This window comes from Sciurus vulgaris (assembly GCF_902686455.1).
Source record: "Sciurus vulgaris genome assembly, chromosome: 3".
Classification (NCBI taxonomy): Eukaryota; Metazoa; Chordata; class Mammalia; order Rodentia; family Sciuridae; genus Sciurus; species Sciurus vulgaris.
In genome coordinates this window covers 119,915,372-119,936,841 of record NC_136463.1, presented here as the reverse complement: position 1 = coordinate 119,936,841, position 21,470 = coordinate 119,915,372, and the positions used below count along the sequence as shown (strand labels likewise).

General features: G+C 36.6%; 1 protein-coding gene across 1 annotated transcript in view; it reads right to left on the bottom strand.

Annotated features, from left to right (window-relative positions):
- The window catches only part of CSRNP3 (cysteine and serine rich nuclear protein 3), a 214,598-nt gene extending 193,409 nt beyond the window's left edge, over nucleotides 1–21,189 (bottom strand). The window contains exon 1 of the mRNA XM_079134433.1: nucleotides 20,759–21,189. The gene's annotated coding sequence lies outside the window, so the exon portion shown is untranslated. The remainder of the gene's footprint in view (nucleotides 1–20,758) is intronic.
- Nucleotides 21,190–21,470: the final 281 nt, after the last annotated feature.

Sequence of the window (21,470 nt, the reverse complement as noted above, 5' to 3'; positions counted from 1 at the left end):
AAAACTATTCTCTAAAACCTGGAAGATAAAAATAATCCAAAAGAATAAAGGATTGACCACCCTTAAGGAAACCCAAAATAGGACAGGTTGTGATAGAAAGGAATTTTACATTTTATTTTTTAACCTGGTAGTCTCTGATTGAGAGGAAGGACTTTGGGATATTATAAATGACCACTTAGGAAATAGCTAGGGCTTAGCACAAACTAAATGATTAAATAAAAATTCTTCATACTTAACCAACCAAGGATATTATCTTAATAAATCCTGTATTTTTGAAATTCAAACATTGCCAAGTGTATGAAAATGGGATGCTTCAAAAATTATGTAGTTCAGAAGCTAGAACACCCTTGCAATGAACCAAACAAGGAAAGATAAAAACCTTCAAATACATTAAAGTCAGTGGAAAGATCAATGTAACTGTTTAATGTCTCTGGTTTCATAACATAAATGTATGAAAGTAAAATACAGAAAAGCATTTTTCATGCCAGACTTCACTGAGGTAGTAAAGAATTTCTAAACCAGCTTTCCAAAAAAGAAATTCGGAAGTGTCAAATCAAAAGGTGATAAAGAGCACCCAAACTACTCTCAACTTAATCACTACACAGACACGAATAGATTAGCAAGATTTGATAGGAACCATCCAAAAATTTGTAAGAACTCAAGGATAAAATTGGGTGTGACTGGCCAAAATATTTTGCATGTTGTTCTAAATTTCCAAAGGTACCAAGAGAACAGCGTGGCCTGTTCTCATGTAAAAAGAGCATGGCAACCACAGACTGTAGGAATGCTCAAAGATATTTCATAAAATTACGTTGGCACCACGCAAATTAACAAAAATATATCCATAAGTAGCCTATAAAGTAACAACATTCTTCCAAAGTATGAATTCAAATAAGTTCAGGCATTTTTATCAGAGACACTGTTCTGGACACTAAAATACTGCACTAAGCAAGACCAAGTTTCCGATGCCATGTAACGTCCACTCTAAAAGAGGCAAATTATATTTTAAATAATAAAATATGTAACATATATCTTTACAACACAGAGATGTATGCCATAGAACTGGAGTGTAGGACCAGACAATGTTTAAAGATTCACTCAAGTGACTGCCTTGCTTCCTGCCCTGGAGATGGATCCTAGTGGGATGTATGACAAAGAGGAGGCACAGGGAATGTAGCAAAAGAAGTGAAATCTGAAAATAGCTGCAAATAGGGTTGTCAGTTTTAGAACAATTAAGCAACACTGATAACGTGTTCTTGAGGAACAGAAAATGTCTGCTTTCTGATTGTGCTTCCGTTCCTGGGGAGTGTCTTAATACAAAACTCCAACTATTAGAAACTGCAAGTCGTTGTGAATTTGCAGTAGAGCAGTAAGTGATTTTCACTAGGGATAGACCTGAAATAAGTTAAGAACAAGTAATTTCAACTTTAAAATATCATAATGTTTAAACATTAATCCTAATTCCAGAAAAGTTTGATATCATTTCAGACTGAATTCTAAATATATTTTTTCAAACTAAAAAATCCCCCCTATGTTACTTGTCTTCTGGAAGGATGTAAAATGAGAATATTAAAAGAGAAGCATATTATCTATACCATGATGCCATAATTATTGCGCCATACAACATTCAAAACTGAAAATATCTGAAGGTTAACATTAAGTCATCATTGGATTTAAGGGATTTTGAATAAATTAACCATGAAATTTGAATTACTTGAAGTTGGCAAGATAAAAATGGAAAAAGACATAATCTAAGCTTTAAAATATTAATACATGTGGATATTGTAAACAGAAATTTCTTCACCAAATTTCAGGCAGTTTGAGCACTTGAGAGGGAGATAATTTCATGAACAATAAAAACAAGTAGTGGTTTTCACTTCATTGCCTCCCAAACATTCCATGTCTTAATTACCCATCATGGGCATGGGAAATGCAGTAATTTAGACTGGACTGGTTTCAAAATAGCTTAAAGTTTAATCTTCAAAATTTGGAAATACTAGAACAACAACATTTTATTTAACATTTTAAATATACATGGCATAATATGGTGGCTACAAATAAGAGATATTCAATAAATGTGAAGAGATACAAATCCACTGCCAAGAATGGTGTGGGGTTGGAAGAAAAAGGAAAAGAAAGGAGAAATCAATGAGGAGAGAGAGAGGGCACACACAATCAGAACTGGGCAGAAAAGGGGCTCTTGTCTTCACCTTGGCCGTTCCTTACATGATACAGAATAAAAACTTCAGACTCTATAAGTCGTGTTGCCTTCTGGAAACAAGGCACATTCTTGTGAAACAGACCTGAAACTGAAGTTTTCATTTGTTGTTCATCTATAAAGTCATTCTCTATCCAGAATATTATGAGAAGAGTAAGAGTAGAAGAAAGCAAGATAATGCCAACCTCCTTAATAGGAAGCAATTTGGCAGTTGACAGCAAGAGAGAGAGAGCCCAACTAACATGGAAATATGCAAAGTGCTCTGAGATCCCTGCTGATTTTTTGGTTAAATATCAGAGCCAAGAAGTTGAAAGGATGCTTGCCTTTACGGCTGGTGAAGACTACAGAGACAGCCTTTACTAAAGTGTGAGTTGGCTTTCCCCCAAACATTACATTACCCTTGAATGGAAAATTGATCGGATGACATATGGTGATAACATCTGCCACCCATGGATAAAGCCATAGTGCCATGTGGGTGGTAATGGAAGCTGTAATAGTGAGGGTGGAGAATTTAATGACAGTATGTAACAGTGAGGAAAGTAACAGCAATCTGAAAGAAAGGAACAATTTGTGTAAATCTTTACGATGGGTACTACAGGACTATACATTTTGTACTGTAGTCATCCCGGAGTGAGTGATGGAAATAAAAGCTGCTTTGTCATTTTATTACCTCTAAGTTGAGCTCAGCCATAACCCCAAGGGAGGCATTTTTGTCAGATAGTATAGTGGGTAGGCACTCTTTTGCAGTAAATGGAAAATTATTGCAAATTTGGGTTGATTAGAGCAAGAATGGCTGCTATTCAGATCTATATTTAATAAAGATAAAAAGAGGGCAAATATATATTACCAAAATATAAACTTTCTAGAAGTAAAAAGAAAACAAATGGCAACATCATTAAGAATGCTTTTTTAAATAGAATATTTCAGTTAATTTGTTTTGTCCTGTTCATATAGGTAGAAAATAATTGGTATCTACAACTGTACATTGCAAACAAAAGAGCTTTGTTTGCATAACAACCAAAAGAACAAAGAAAATTTTGCCATGGTTATGCAGTAATGTGGGGTTCAAACAAAGTTTCCCATGGAATTCAGTATTTCAAATGGAAGCAGATATCTTGATGGACTTGAACAAGGAAAAAATTTTCAGGTGACTGTTTTCCATCACAACTACCAAAATGACCTTAAAAATTAACAATCCTAATATAGTTTTACAAGCGTTCTGACTAGTCTTTTGTGTGATTTAGTCTTAACTGACTTATTTTGCTAGTAACCCTCCCTGGCAAAGCATGGTTTCCTGTACCTGCCTTGCAAAAACCTTAGGTTCATTTTTGTACTTAAATGGTAAGTGTGTCTATGTGAAATATTTCCAAATTGCTGAAGAATAATTCATGTATAATATTTCCACAAATCTAATTTTACTCCAAGTCACTCAAAAATATTTATGAATAGCAAGCACTCAAGTGAGAGAACAGGACTCACAAGGAAGTTTAGTCATTTTATTTTGTGTCTGCTAGCCAGGGTGTAGGAATGAGACCTATGTGACTATTGATCTCATGGATCTCCACCTGCTTTGGATTAAGGACTAGCCTATTGGTCCTCCAATCCCAAACACTACAAAAGGAGACCTTGAACTGCCTCTGACTTCTAGGTCTTTCCCTAAGGTTACCCAAATAACTGGTCATGTTGAGCATGGCGTTGCAGAGGATCCACACTTCTCCATTCCTTCCTTTCATCACTTCCTTCCTTTCATCACTTCCCCAAAAGGGACCTGAGAAAATAAATCTGCCTCGGGCTGTAATAATGACAATACTCCTCATTTTTCTTTATTAATATTTCTATCCTTCTACTCTTCTCCAACCAAAAGAGGATCTTGGATTGGAAATACCAATTACCTCTAGAAAATTCATTTTTTTAAAAAATATCTTTTTTTCTTAAGCCTGTGAAGATACACATTGCATAAGTTTTATAGATAATTAGACTTGAGAGAAAACTTTTTGGCATATAGTAAATAAATTGATCTCAAGCCAATATTGGGTCTCCCAGGAAGGAGGACCTTAAAAAGAAAAAGCTAAGAGAGCTGTGATGTGGGACTGGTCAATGACTGAATAGGCACAATTCCTTTTTTAAATGTCATTCTTAGCAAAGAAAAATATGATTTTTTTTTTTTTTTTTTTTTTTTTTTTTTACCGTTTTAGTATCTTGGTTTACTTCTGCTTTAAGGCTTCAGAGTCAAGTTATAGAGAGGGAATAAAAAGCTCACTTGGATTACATGAGGTGTTGCCCCGGGTGTCCCATCTTGTACTTTATATTCTGATGTGAGAAGCAAACGTTCATAGCCAGATAGCTCCCTAGTTATCAAGCAGGTGCAGCTGCTGAACATAGCTTGGTTGTGATGAGTTTTGACACCAGCCTGTTTGTGCTTGAAGAAATGTCTAATTGGTTGCTTCCTTCAGATGGTTTCACACTCTGATAGCAAGTGGGTTTTTTTTTTTTTTTTATTATAACATTCATTTTGGGTCAGACTACACCCATTTTTGGGATCCCACCAACACAAATGTTAATAATATGCAGATCTGGCCTTTCCTAAGATGGCATTGCATCAGCCAAACTTCATTTCCTGGGGAGGTTGCTAAGACAAATCGCAAATCTTGCCAAATTTCAGTAATGTGCTGAGTAGACCCGATGTTATCATATGGGTGTTCATCAGGAGCCAAATCTCTGTACATACATTTTAATCATCTCCTTTCTGCGTGTTTTTCCTGACTACTCATTTCCATAAAAATAGACATTTTGAGCGGTCTCAACAATGTGCATTTGCTTTTAACATTATCAATCACAATATTTTTATGTAATTTCTCATATGAAAGTCAAATAATTTACCATTTTCAAGAAGTAGTTTTATGATTTAACCCAGACTCTATTTAGTCTGTTGGTTGACGTGGGTCACCTGATCTACCTCTGTGAGAATTAGATTTCTTTCAAAAGTCTGAAAGCTAGACACTTCCACCTGGATGCTTCAAAAGCTACATTCCTGTTCTGCCTCATCATCCCCCCAATGTGGCTTGTTCTCTGAAATTGTAAGCTTATCTTAACTCTGTAATTATGTGATCCTCTCTCATTTTCATGCATTCATACATTTTCTTTCCACGGCTCCCTTCTATCAAAACACTTGGAAAATTCCATTTAAGCAGAGAGCATCAGACAAGACACTGCCTGGTCTAAAAAACCTTCCCCATTTCTTTCTGAAACACTCAACTGGGTTGTCTCCATTTCCTCTGTCCCCCACTGAAATTAGTACTGTCCTCCACTAAAGAAATGGAGTTATTGGAGATATTGGGCAATAATGGTTTATTTCATGTCTGAAAAATGCACTGTGGATATCAATATTTGGGGGCATAGCCCTGTTGAAAAAAAAGGCTATTGGTAAAACGTATATTCCGATTTAGTCCACACTCCTATGACGAAAAAAAATACCTAGTGATAATAAATTTCCGCCTCATTAGAAAATTTGGGGGGTGGATTTAGGTACTCATTTTCTAAAACTCAATTCAGGCATTATCATGTTTATACTCTCATTTATTATTTTAAAACATATAAACCAAAATATTGATGCAAACACTGGACATTCTAGATGAGTAGGATTGGCTGTGAAATATTCCATTTTATATATATATTTATATATATAGATATAGATATTATATATATTTATATATATTTATACATATATATATATATATATATATATCACAGTTTCTTTATCCATTCGTCATCTAGCAATCTGGACATTGTGAATTGAGCAGGTATGAACACTGATGTGGCTATATCTCTGTAGTATGCAGATTTTAAGTCCTTTGGGTATAGGCCAAGGAGTCGGATAGCAGGATCAAATGGTGGTTCCATTCCAAGTTTTCTAAGGAATCTCCACACTGCTTTCCAGAGTAGTTGTACTAATTTGCAATCCCAACAGCAATGTATAAGTGTACCTTTTTCCCCACATTCTCACCAACACCTATTGTTGCTTGTATTCTTGATAATCGCCATTCTAATTGGGGTGAGATGGAAACTTAGGGTAGTTTTTTTTTTTTTTTTTCATTAAAAATCATAAATTTACATAGAGCAATGTTGTTTGATTCATTCTGATATTTTATTCCCCTTGCCCCCACCCCTCCCACCCCTCTTTTCCCTCTATACTGTCCTTCCTTCCTCCATTCTTACCACCCTCCTTATTCCTAACCCTAAACCTAACCCTAACCCTAACACTAACCCCTCCTACACCCCCCTTATATGTCCTCATCCGCTTATCAGCGAGATCATTCGTCCTTTAGTTTTTTGAGATTGGCTTATCTCACTTAGCATGATATTCTCCAATTTCATCCATTTGCCTGCAAATGCCATAATTTTATCATTCTTCATGGCAGAGTAATATTCCATTGTGTATATATGCCACTTTCTTTATCCATTCATCAACTGAAGGGCATCTAGGTTGGTTCCACAATCTGGCTATGGTGCATTGAGCAGCAATGAACATTGATGTGCCTGTATCTCTGTAGTATGCTGATTTTAAGTCCTTTGGGTATAGGCCAAGGAGTGGGATAGCTGGGTCAAATGGTGGTTCCATACCAAGTTTTCTGAGGAATCTCCATACTGCTTTCCAGAGTGGCTGCACTAATTTGCAACCCCACCAGCAATGTATGAGTATACCTTTTTCCCCACATCCTCGCCAACACCTATTGTTGCTTGTGTTCTTGATAATCGCCATTCTAATTAGGGTGAGATGAAATCTTAGGGTAGTTTTGATTTGCATTTCTCTTATTACTACAGATGTTGAACACTTTTTCATATATCTGTTGATTGCTTATACATCTTCTTCTGTAAAGTGTCTGTTCATTTCCTTAGACCATTTGTTGATTGGATTATTTGTATTCTTGGTGTAGAGTTTTTTGAGTTCTTTATAGATTCTGGAAATTAGCGCTCTATCTGAAGTATGAGTGGCAAAGATATTCTCCCACGTTCTCTCTCTTCACATTACTGATAGTTTCCTTTGCTGAGAGAAAGCTTTTTAGTTTGAATCTATCCCAGTTGTTGATTCTTGCTTTTATTTCTTGTGATATGGGACTCCTGGTAAGGAAGTCTGATCCTAAGCCAACAAGTTGAAGGTTTGGACCTACTTTTTCTTCTATAAGATGCAGGGTCTCTGGTCTGATTCCGAGGTCCTTGATCCATTGTGAGTTGAGTTTTGTGCAGGGTGAGAGATAGGGGTTTAATTTCATTCTGTTGCATATGGTTTCCAGTTTTCCCAGCACCATTTGTTGAAGAGGCTATCTTTTCCCCATTGCATATTTTTGGCACCTTTGTCTAGTATTAGAAAATTGTATTTATTTGGGTTTGTGTCCATGTCCTCTATTCTGTACCATTGATCTACCTATTTTGGTACCAACAGCATGCCGTTTTTGTTACTATTGCTTTGTAATAGAGCTGAAGATCTGGTATTGCGATACCCCCTGCTTCGCTCTTTCTACTGAGGATTGCTTTAGCTATTCTGGGTTTTTTATTCTTCCAAGTGAATTTCATAATTGCTTGCTCTATTTCTGTAAGGTACATCATTGGGATTTTAATTGGTATTGCATTGAATCTGTATAGGTCTTTTGGTAGTATAGCCATTTTGACAATATTAATTCTGCCTATCCAAGAACATGGGAGATCTTTCCATCTTCTAAGGTTTTCTTTAATTTCTTTCTTTAGTGTTCTGTAGTTCTCATTGTAGAGGTCTTTCACCTCTTTTGTGAGATTGATTCCCAAGTATTTTATTTTTTTCGATGCTCTTGTGAATGGGGTAGTTTTCCTAATTCCTCTTTCTGAAGATTCATCACTTATATATAAAAATGCATTGGATTTATGAGCATTGATCTTGTAACCTGCTACTTTACTGAATTCACTTATGAGTTCTAAAAGATTTCTGGTGGAATTTCCAGATTCCTCTAAATATATAATCATGTTATCAGCAAACAGGGATAGTTTGAGTTCTTCTTTTCCAATTCGTATCCCTTTAATTTCTTTGGTTTGTCTAATTTCTCTGGCTAGAGTTTCAAGGACAATGTTGAATAGAAGTGGTGAAAGAGGGCATCCCTGCCTTGTTCCAGTTTTTAGGGGGAATGCTTTCAGTTTTTCACCATTTAGAATGTTATTGGCCATGGGCTTAGATGGCCTTTACAATGTTAAGGAATATTCCCACTACCCCAATTTTTTCTAGTGTTTTGAGCATGAAGGGATGCTGTATTTTATCGAATGCTTTTTCTGCATCTATTGAAATAATCATGTGATTCTTAACTTTAAGTCTGTCAATATGGTGAATGACATTTATTGATTTCCAGATGTTGAACCAACCTTGCATCCCTGGGATAAAACTCACTTGATCGTAGTGCACTATCTTTATAATAGATTCTTGGATGTGATTTGCTAAAATTTTGTTGAGAATTTTTGCATCGATGTTTATTAAGGATATTGGTCTGAAATTTTCTTTCCTCGATGTGTCTCTGTCTGGTTTAGGTATCAAACCAGATACCAGGGTGATATTGGCTTCATAGAAGGAGTTTGGGAGGGATCCCTCCTCTTCTATTTCATGGAATACTTTGAGAAGTATTGGAATGAGCTCTTCTTTAAAGGTTTTGTAGAACTCCGCTGAGAACCCATCTGGTCCCGGACTTTTCTTTTTTGGTAGGCTTTTGATGACCTCTTCTATTTCATTGCTTGAAATTGATTTATTTAAGTTGTGTATGTTCTCCTCGTTCAGTTTAGGTAATTCATATGTCTCTAGAAACTTGTTGATGTCTTCGAGGTTTTCTATTTTGTTGGAGTATAGATTTTCAAAATAGCTTCTAATTATGTTTTTTATTTCACTCGTGTCTGTTGTGATATTCCTTGTTTATTCCGAATTTTAGTAATTTGAGTTTTTCTCCCTCTTTCTCTTTGTTAGTGTGGCTAAGGGCTTATTAATTTTGTTTATTTTTTCAAAGAACCAACTATTTATTTTGTTAATTTTTCCGATTGCTTCTTTTGTTTCAATTTCATTGATTTCGGCTCTCATTTTAACTATTTCCTGTCTTCTACTACTTTTGGTGTTGGTCTCCTCTTCTTTTTCTAGGGCTTTGAGCTGTAGTGTTAAGTCGTTTATTTGTTGATTTCTACTTCTTTTGTTGAATGCGCCCCATGAAATAAATCTTCCTCTAAGTACTGCTTTCATAGTGTCCCAGAGATTTTGATATGTCTTTGTTCTCATTTACTTCTAAGAATTTTTTAATTTCCCTCCTGATGTCTTCTGTTATCCATTCATCATATAGTACTGTATTATTTAATATCCAGGTATTGGAGAAGTTTCTGTTTTTTATTCTGTCATTTATTTCTAATTTCAATCCATTATGATCTGATAGAGTACAAGGTAATATCTCTATCTTCTTGTATTTGCTAACAGTAGCTTTGTGGCATAAAATACGGCCTATTTTAGCGAAGGATTCATGTGCTGCTGAGAAGAAAGTGTATTCGTTCTTTGTTGGATGGTATATTCTATATATGTCTGTTAAGTCTAAATTGTTGATTGTGTTATTGAGATCTATGGTTCTTTATTCAATTTGTGATCTATCCAGCGGTGAGAGAGGTGTGTTAAAATCACCTAGTTTTATTGTGTTGTGGTCTATTTGATTTCTGGAATTGAGAAGGATTTGTTTGACGTACATGGATGAGCCAATGTTCGGGGCATAGATATTTATGATTGTTATGTCTTTCTGATTTATGCTTCCCTTAAGCAGTATGTAATATCCTTCTTTATCCCTTCAGACTAGTTTTGGCTTGAAGTCCACATTATCTGAAATGAGGATGGATACTCCAGCTTTTTTGCTGTGTCCGTGTGCAAGGTATGTTTTTTTCCCATCCTTTCACCTTTAGTCTATGGGTATCTCTTTCTATGAGATGAGTCTCTTGCAGGCAGCATATTGTTGGATTTTCTTTTTAATCCAATCTGCCAGTCTATGTCTTTTGATTGATGAGTTCAGGCCATTAACATTCAGGATTATTATTGTGATATGATTTGTATTCCCTGTTATTTGACTCATTTTTGTTTTTTGACATGATTTGGTTTCTCCTTTATTTGGCTATTCCTTTAGGCTAGTTCCTCCTGTTGCTGATTTGCATCGTTGTTTTTCATCTCTTCCTCATGGAATATTTTGCTGAGAATATTCTGTAATGCCGGCTTTCTTTTTGTAAATTCCTTTAGCTTTTGTTTATCATGGAAGGATCTTATTTCATCGTCAAATCTGAAGGTAAGTTTTGCTGGGTATAAGATTCTTGGTTGGCATCCGTTTTCTTTCAGGGCTTGGTAAATGTTGTTCCAGGCCCTTCTAGCTTATAGGGTCTGGATTGAAAAACTGCTGATATTCCTTATTGGTTTCCCCCTGAATGTAATTTGATTCTTTTCTCTGCAGCCTTTAAAATTCTGTCTTTATTTTGTATGTTAGGTATTTCATAATAATGTGCCTTGGTGTGGGTCTGTTGTAATTTTGTATATTTGGAGTCCTATAAGCCTCTTGCACTTGGTTTTCCATTTCATTCTTCAGATTTGGGAAACTTTCTGATATCATTCATTGAATAGATTGTTCATTCCTTTGGTTTGTTTCTCTAAGCCTTTCTCAATCCCAATAATTCTTAAATTTGGCCTTTTCATGATATCCCATAATTCTTGTAGATTCTGTTCATGATTTCTTACCATCTTCTCTGTTTGGTCAACTTTGTTTTCAAGATTAAATATTTTGTCTTCAATGTCTGAGGTTCTGTCTTCCAGGTGTTCTATCCTATTGGTTATGCTTTCTATGGAGTTTTTAACTTGGTTTATTGTTTCCTTCATTTCAAGGATTTCTGTTTGTTTATTTTTCAGTATCTCTAACTCTTTATTGAAATGGTCTCTTGATTCCTGTATTTGGTCTTTTAACTGTTGATTGGTGCGATCATTTAATGCCTGCATTTCCTCTTTCTTCTCCTCCTTCAATGCCTGCATTTGCTCTTTCATCTCCTCGTTTGCTTCCCTGATTGTTTTAATTATGTACATTCTGAGCTCCCTTTCTGACATTTCTTCTGCTGTTCTGTCATTGGGTTTTATTGATATAGTATCTAGGTTTGTTTGGGACATTTTCTTCCCTTGTTTTCTCATATTGGTCAGATGTCAGTGGGACTCTGAGATCTTGCAGATTTCCACTATTGGCTTATAGTGTGCCTGTAGATTTCCAGTGCATCACCTCCCAGCCTTCAGTAGCCTGAAGTCTTGGAGTAACTTGACAATGCAGTGCTTCTGAAGAAAGCTGCCCCTAGCCTGCTACTGGCTCCAGGGCTTGGAGCTGGCTCTGTGTGGAAAGGAGGTCTGCTCTGAGAAGCTGGCTGTGAAAGGAGCCTGCTGCCAGAGGGAGCCGGGCTGCTTGGGGAAGTCCCTGGCTGCCCTGTCCTGGTCCCGAAGCTGTCTGTGGGCTGGAGCTCGCCACTGGCGGGACTTGGAGCTGGTTCTGTGCAGAAAGGCTCTCACTGGATGGCCTGCTCTGAGAAGCTGGCCGTGTGAGAGGAACCCACTGCTGGAGTGAGCAGGGCTACCTGGGGAAGACTCTAGCTGCCCTGCCCTGCTCTGATAAGCTGCCCCTATCTGGGTCTGCCGCCCAGGCCGAGCTTCACAGGTGGGGGATACTAACCCCGTGGCTCTATTTTAGTCGGAGTCTCTCAATGCCTCCCCTTCTTGAATCCTGGGTTCTGGAGCTACTGGAGATGCAGTCACACTCTAGTCTGCCATCTTGGATCACCCCCTGATTTCCCATTTTAAAGAACATATTATTATTTGTGTTTATATATTTGTGATGATTTAGTTAACATCTTTTCCATAACTATGTTGTACTCCATGAAGTCCTGGGAAGTTCTGAATATGCTCATCATTCAATTCTCAGCATCTAGTAAGATGCAATAAATAAAAGCCTGGGCTCTAGGTCCAGAGCCTCAGTTACAGACCTGGATTTGTCATGTAACCTCTATAAGTCTCAGCTTCTTCTTTAGTATGGTGGGATTAGCAATAGTATCTTCTTTGTAGAATTGGTCTAGAAAGATATTATTTATATTATATGTGTATATGTCTACTCCCATTCATATCTATTAGTATACCTGCATATAGCCATTTTAAATGAATGTCAGATATTTTTAAAATAAATGTTTGCCAAAAGAATAAATAATAAAATATTGACATAGATTATTCAGTAAAAATTAGTAGTGTGCTGATTTTAGTTTTTGAATACCTAGTTTTAGGAGACTGCAGTAATTAGTTTTGAGTTCATAGTTCAACACTTGGATGCATATAAAAGAGAAAGTCTATGGAACTTTCTATCATTCTTTTATCAGGAATTTCATCAAAATATCAGGGAACAGTTTAGTTGGTGGCTTGGCCTTATGCAGTCCTTGAGGACAGGAGCTCTTATTCATCACTGGGTCTCCATTTTTCCACACTGTGCCAGATGTAGAGAAAGGTGTTCTGGGACTGGGATTTTAACTAAGTGTTTAGGATGCATGCTTAGCATGCATGGGGCAGGCTCTGGATTCAATCCCACAATCAACAAAAGAACAAAGGAAAAAGAAAAAGAAGAAAGAAGAAGGAAAACATAAGAAGAAATAAATAAAATCAAAAGTTGTTCCAAAACATAATTGAATACAAATCACTATTTCATATAATCTACTTTTGGAACAAATACCAAATGTACTGTTTTATTCCTATATTTTAGTTTGTAGAGTATGGATAATTTCTTCCATGCACATGGGTAGGTGAGAGAGGCTGTTAGTGTGAAGTCTTAGTGAAAAGATTTTCCTATGAAATATTTTATTGTCTGTTTATTTAAAATTCTGCACAATTATTTTAAAGGAAAATGTTAAAAAGGTTTAAGATTTTATGATGTTGTACAGATTAATGTAAAATATTTAAAAAGTACACTGAAATTCCCATCTTCTTTCAACATATTAGAATCTCAAGCCTATAATATCAATGTTTCACTATATGGAACTGATCAATAATAGAACACTAGTGTGCCATATAAAAATATTATATATTTTCAGTAAAAATTTATCTATTGATATGGAAAGAGTTAATATATGTACCTTATAAGCTAACATTTTAGTGTGCATGTGAATGTATAAAAAGAATTCTAGAGCGGGCACCATGGTACTTGCTTGTAATCTCAGCTACTTGGGAGGCTGAGGCGGAGGATTGCAAGGTTGAGATGAGCCTAGGAAACATAGTGGGACCATGTCTCAAAATAAAATAAAAAAGACCTGGGATGTAACTCTGTGGTAGAGTTCCCCTGTTTTCAATTCCCAGAAACACAAACAAGGAAATAAACAAAAAATTCTAAAAGAATACATAATAACGTTTGTAATTTTATTTCTGGAAGTAAGGTGATTTTTTTCTACTTTTTTCCCCTTTTTTCTTTTGCTTACTTTCATTTATATACTAAGTATGCATTATATAAAATTGCATAATAACAAAACTGCATGAACATTAAATTCCTTTGCTGAAAACCAAAAGTTAGTTTTATGACTTGAAATCATTTTCTACACACAGATATTTCACTTATTAGGCTTGTGGTGGAAAAATACAAGTTCTTTAGCAGGAAACAGAATCCACCTTTCCTGTTAGTGTGTTCTGTCAAAAAATATTAATCTTGATTCAAGTGTGGGGTGACATCTAGTGAACTATTCCTGCAGAAGATTGCCAGTTATTATTCTTTTCATGGTTCCTACTCTTGCTACTTCCCTTTCAGTACACAGTCCTCAATATGTCTGTTCTTCTACATGCATGTTTTCTAATGAAGCCAGGCCGGCACACACCTATAATCCCAGAGTTCAAAGACAGTCTCAGCAAGAGCGAGGCACTAAGCCATTCAGTGAGACAGTGTCTCTAAATAAAATAAGACATAGGGCTGGGGATGTGGCTCAGTTGCTGAGTGCCCCTGAGTTCAATCTCTGGTACTCATCTCCCGCCCCACACCCCATGCTGCAAAAGAAAGATAAATGAAGAATAAAGGTTAATAAAGTTGAATGAAGATTAAGTGTTCCTGGGAATGTGGGGAGAAAGCAAAACATGGGACAATGATTCTAGGAGATCTGGGCTTAGATTTTTTTTTTATCAAGAATTTAGTCATACAAGAGCTAGAGGTAAAAGAAACTGGACTAGTTTCAAAGTCTACGGAAAGATGCTAGTTCCAGAGACTATATAGTTTGGCATATCTCCTTTTACATTGAAATGTAAATGGGCAAAAATGTTTTTTTTATATTTGGCGCAGGGGTGGAGTAACCAGGGATTGAACTCAGGGGCACTCAAGTACTAAGCCATATCCCCAGCCCTATTTTGTGTTTTATTTAGAGACAGGGTCTCACTGAGTTGCCTAGTGCCTCCCTGTTGTTGAGACTGGCTTTGAACTCACAACCCTCCTGCTTCAGCCTCCCAAACTGCTAGATTACAGGCATGCACCACCGCGCAAACAGCAAAATTGTTTTAATCTGAATTTGTGGTGCTCTTTGGATCCCTCAACTAAAGGCGCATGCATCTGTGAAATTCAAGGGTTGAAAATAATCTTAGAAGAAGAAAAGAAAGACAATCTTCACTGTTACTACCAATTTGTCTTCATGTATAGGGAAGCCTATTATGTTCTGCGATAGGTGTTACCCTAGGTAAACATTCAAAAGTCCTGGGGATCCAGGTACAGTGGCTAATGCCTAAAATTCTGGTACCTTGGGAGGCTGAGACAGGAGAATCTTCAAGTTTGAGGCCAGCCTCAACAACTTAGGGAGGCCCTCAGAAACTCTGAGAGACCCTGTCTCAAAATTAAAAATATAAAGGGCTGGGGATGTGGCTCAGTGGTAAAGTCCCTACTGAGTTAAATATTCAGAACAATGACAACAACCACAACAACAAATCCTAGAGAGGTTTATTTGTTGTTCTGTTTTTTTAAATATAGAGTTCAAGGAACCACCAGGAATTTGCGGGTATAAAGTCCATTTCTTCAAAATCTGGTTTTACCATTCCCTCAGGATTTTGTGAGCAAGATATTTAATTTGTATCTACCTGAGTTACTCACCAGTAAAATGGGCCTTTAAAGTAGCTGTCTGATAGTGTTAGAATGTGCACTGTGGGTGTTCTAATGATTGTTAATTTCTATATCTCCCTGCCATTGGTACATAGTATGTATTCCACCATAACTCGCATTACAACTAAAATGACAGATACACTCTAAAATCTTGTCTGAGAGTGAAATTCAATCAGGTGACTACAAAGAGGAATAAAAATTAGAAGTGAAGGTCAGATTGCATTATTTGTTCTTTGAGAGATTGTGTGCATGGCTGCCACAGGATGCTAGGGGAGATGATGCCAACTCTTCCTTTTGAGGATGCCCTTTTTGGGTGGGTGGGCATGATCAGGCAGTGTCCTGGCATGAGCCCTCCTTGTCAAATGGCTCCATCTCACCAATGCCTGCTTCACACTCCAAAAAGACTGCTGGGGCTCCCACAGTCTCTTGAAGTCTGGTTTGACCTGCAGCAATCTGAGGGGGCTTGTCAAGGTATGTTTTTTTTCCTCAAATGACCAAATCTTGCCAAAAGCAACCTCACCATTCAGAAAGGAGTGTGAATTGATTAACATGAGATATGCAATTTAATAAACTATAATTTTTCTTCTGTAATGTGAAAATGTCCCCTCCTCATTCAATATTTTCCAACCTCACGTGTTTTGTTTCATTTGTTTTTGTGTTTGTTTTTAAGGCTACATAGTATTTCACTCAGGAGTTATGCCAAAATACTCAAAAAACACCTCTGAAGGGACATGTTTGATTTCTTTTCAAGTATTTGTTATTTTAAATCACAGTATAATTAACATTTTCTTTCTTTTTTTTTAATCTCTGATTATATTTTTAGTTGAATTCCTAGATGTGGAAGTGCTGGGCTTTCCAAACACATTGCCAATTTGATTGCCAGAAAGGTTCTGCCAATTTGTATTTCTTTAATGGTACACTGGAGTAGGATTTCCCCAGCATTTTGCAAATACAGCGGCATTGCTATTTTTTTTTTAATTTGGTAAATTTGTTAACTTTTCAAAATAATCATCATAGTAAACACATGTTACTGCTTATTTTGTGCCAAGCACTGCCCTGGCACCTTTCAGGTTAGTAGGCAGGATTCTAAGGTGGCCCCTGATACTCCCTGGCTCCTGCTACACATGCCTTATGCCGGAATAACTCCAGGATTGTGAAGATGCTGAGATAACATTTCTGTGGTTATGCTTATGCTATATGGCAAAAGAGGTTCTACATATGAATTAAGGTTCCCAAACCAGGAACCTGACAGGTGGCCTATGTAGGTGGGTCAGACCTAATCCCATAAGCTCTTTAAATCATGGTCTAGAGGCCAGATGTTAAGAACGGTGGAAATTCAACGTGAGCAGCACTCTTTGTGTGAAGCTGGTAGGGGATACACGACAAAGAAATGGTGCAGCCTCTAGGAACACAGGGAAGCCCCTGGCCGAGAGCAAGGAGGAGACAGGGACCACTCACTATCTTATCACCCTAAGGGTGTGGAATTCTGTCAACAGGGAGGATGACCCTGGAAGTAGGTTTTACTCCAGAGCAAAGCAGTTAAGAGCTTAGCCAACCTGACATTTTGCTTCCAGCCACGTGAGGCCCTGAGCAGAGAGCACAGCCACAATGCCAGGACTTCCGACCCACAGGACTGTAAGTTAATGAATGAATATGATTTGCGTTGTTAAGCTTATAATTATTTGTTACACAACAAGAGAAAACTAATACAACATATATCAACTTGTTTAATCTTTATCACACCCACATCAGGTAGGCATTGCTATTAATGTCATTTAGAGATAGACAATGAAGCACAGAGGTTAGATGATCAGGCCAAGGTCATAGAGGTAATTAGTCTTAGAATCAGAATTCAAACACAGGCATTTCTAACACACTTCAAAACAGGCTTTAATCAGCATGTGCTTTGACCTTGATGGTGTCTCACTGCTTGAGATTGTTTTCTTTGGATACTTTGACTAAACTTTTTCTCATATACTGTAATAACTTTTTTTTCAAATGGGTTTCTATGTATGTGTGTGTGATTATCTAAGCCAGTTTTCTTCTTCCTGGTAAATATTATGTTTAGAAACATTTTATTACAGCTGTAAAAAGCACCATTGGGCTTTTATTTTTATATTACCTTGCAGAGGAAATAGGTTATGGGCAATCTTTTTACCCAGAGTTTAAATGAGAATTCCCTGGGAATCGTGTTCTATGTTTCTTTCTTTTAGTCCACAAATTACTTTGTGTAAAAAAACATCATAATAATATTGCTGAGTCCTTACTTGGTGCTAGAAACTAAATTCTGTGAGCGTGTCACCTTATTTGCACTTACAATGACTATGAATTAAGTATTATTTCTGTTTTATCATTGAGCAACATGAAGCACAGAATGTAAGTAACTTATGTACACTGACAAAGGTACTACCTAGCAGGACTGGGCTCAAAGCCCAGCTAGTCCCAGTGCCCCACAGACTGCTCTTCATGGTTGCGCTGCACCCCTCTATATAAAACTGCATAGGTGTCCTTGCTAGTTTCTTGAGAGACTGTGAACAGCTCAATGGGATCTTATTCAGAAATTCAAGAAATGTTTGATAAATAACTAAAGACTACTTGAAATGGAAACAAAGGTAAATAGAAGGCATTACATAACAACAAAGAAGTCGTTTGCAGAATTTCCTTTGTAAAGAACAGTTTAAACAAAATGGAATCACTATATTTTATGCAATTCTTTTTTGGACAGCAAATATTTTTAAAAAGAAGTGCACATGTTGCTTTCTAGGATATGAGCAAAATACAGAGGAAAGAAAGGAAATAAAGAACACTTGAATACATTACTCTGATGAAGAATGCATATGTGTTTAACATACACAAAATATGAGCCATAAGATTTTAATAGGTGATCATGTGTGGGTTTGCGTGTGGTGTGTGTGTGAAAGAGGATAATTTAACATACACAAAATATGAGCCACAAGATTTTAAAGGTGATTCGTGTATGTGTGTATGTGTGTTGGGAAGAGGATATATGATCAAATATCAAATAGGTTTGGAAATTTTTAATATTAAATATCCTTCTCAGAGAGTCTCAAAGTTGTGCTAGTTAAAACCTTGACAAAAATGTGTCTTATTTAAATATCATCCAGATTCTTCCAAAATGTTTTACCATAGAAAATTTTCTTCATGAAATATCCAATTTTATTTTATTGGTTTTCTCAGAACCAAGCCCCAATTTAGAAAGCACTCCTTCATTTTTCTATTCTGAAAGTCATACCATTTCTATTCTTTAATGATTCTGATTTATTTTTACAATTCTCCCATCTACCCGTACTGACTTTGTCAGCTAATGCCCCAGGATTTAATTGTAGTTAATAAGGAATAAATAAAAAACTACCCAATCAAGGTGAATTTTTTTCAACCACTAAGAAGAATAATACCTAGAAAGTCATTAAAATCTTGAGTATTACTTTTTTTTGCTCTGTCCACTCTTGCCTTATAAACTGAAAAAGAGGACTATCAGAAACAACTAAAATGCATATGGTGGCTTACTAAGTCCCAAATTCTGCAGTAAAGAATACTCTCCATATATCTACCAGTATGACCTAGGTAAGTTTTTACAGATAATGAATGTTTTAGATAAGAAAACTAAGATTCAGATAGCATAAGTAATTAACCCAAATTCAAATGGGCAGTAGGAGAGTGTCTGTCTGATTGCAAAGCCCATTATGCAGCCCATATATGATTACCTAGCACTGCCTAAAGAACCAAAAGGTAAGCCAAAGTTACAGTATCCCACTAGCCCAGGGGATGCATTTCTGGAAACAGGCATACAATGGCCTGATTGGCTGAACCACCTCTTTAAGGAAAGTATGCCTACCACAACACAGTTATCATATAAATGAACACACGTATGGCCCACTGGCATTGGCAACCACTATTTCTCTTCAGACTCCCTGTCACCAGAGTAGTAAGCCTTGTTTTTGTTTGTTTGTTTGAGTTTGGAGGAAGGGGCCGTTTGCCAGTTCTACCTGGCCGTGGTGATATTTGCATCAAATGACTTTTTAAAGTCTCACATTACTGGCTTTCTTTTATCATAAAGCATATTAAGTCCCAGTAAAACATGCATATTAATTCTGAGCACACTGGTTTCTTTAGAGCTGATCAAGTATTGTCACCTGCCATACATTTTGGCTTAGGATTGTTCACCAGAATACAACATAATTGGAAGAAAGCAGGCAAAGAGCAGCATAAAAGCATTGCTGACCAATTTTGTTATTGGTGCTGGGGATCAAACCCAGGGCCTTAAGCACACTAGGCTAGTGTTCTACCACTGAGCTATGGCCCCAGGCCCAAATGTTTTGACCAATCAAACGTTGCTGGACATTTTTAGCTTATGTGAGTGAAATTTGTTGGCCCAGACTGTATCTATAAGAGATTGGTGAAATAGATATGACTGTATGTTCTTATTTCAACATCATTAACAATTATATTACATATAAATATAACCCTTATAATTACAATAATTGACAATTAACTCATTGATTAATATATGACAGCTTGTGTGTGTGTGTAACAGAAATACAATAGTTATTCCTCAGTACCAGGGGAAATTATTCCAAGACATTCGGCCTCCCAGGATAGTAAAATCCATAGATGCTCAAGTCCCACATTTAAAATGACAGAATATTTGCATATAACTTACTCACATTCTCTTGTATACATTAAATAATCTGTAGGTCACTTATAATACCTAATGCAATGTAAATGCTATATTAATAATTGTTAACCTATGTTATTTAAGGAATAAGGACAAGAAGAAAAGGCTGTAGATGTTCAGTAAAGAGGCAATTGCTTTCCCCAAATATTTTTGATCTATGATTGAGGCTGTGGATACAGAACCTGCTGATTTGAAGGGCAAAGGATTATATTATAATGAAACAAAGCTGAATAGCACAAAATAGGGAGTGTATACAGATGAAATCCCTTGGTAACATAGGAAAGCTCAAATGTAGTTTGTACAAAAAAATTTATGCAATATGATATTTTGCTGGCTTCGTGACATTTATACTACATGGATATTGTCACATTGAAGAGCATTCATAGAGAAGTACATGAAAGGAAAGGACAGCCTTAGGATGTAAGATTGTCTGCCACTGGGAGGCTAGGAAAGGCTAGATGACTAACAGGACCATCCTTCTAAGTATTTAGTCAGAAAAACAACTTGGAGCAAATACTGCATGTACTGTACTAGGCATTGATACAGAGATAGAGAAAAAGCTTGATACTAAGAATTACAAGATAAATATTTGAATATAAGACTTTAGAGACATTAAGGACACGGCTATGATGACAACACCAAGGAGCTATGCAGGTAGCACAGGGCAGGATGGGCTTCTCTCATTAGCCTCACCTATATATCCTGTGAAGATCTCTAAAGACTGAAGATTATATGGAGTCTTCCAAACCAGTTTCCCCCTTGACACTCAGCCCTAGGTGACTTCAGTGGGCACCCTATGAAATCCTCTTGGGTCCACTTAAAACATTTTGTTATCACAGTGGTTAAATAATCTAAAATTTTAAGTATAAATTTTATGAGCCACCTGAAGATAACTTTGATTAAACAAAAGATTTCTTTGTGTCACTTTGGAAAACCTTTCCCAGAAGCTTTCTGCATACATATCCTGCCACTGTCCCAACCAGTATTATTAGCTCAGTAACAAATGATGATAGCTATTGGTGTTTCATGCCTAGCCTAACCTGGGGAGAAAAAGGGAAATGAAAATTTTTGTGAATATATTGAGGAGTTCTGTTTATTTCATTTATTAATATGCTATGATATAGCCACACAAGGATGGCAAACCAACTGCTTTGACACTTGCTAGAAAACAAACAAAAAATGAATTTCTGACCCTGACAGTACACTCAAAAAGCCAAGGAGAGTGTGACTGTTTTAGAAAGAAGGACAAGGAGAACATGCTAAGAAGCATTTCTTAGTCAACCCCTAGATACCAGGACAGGTCTAAAGTGGAGAATTTTCAGGTTGTTATGCACTGGAGATGATGTGGCTACACCTCGTTTATCAACCTTTCTCCGAAGCTTTTCTCCACAAACTCTGCTTTTCT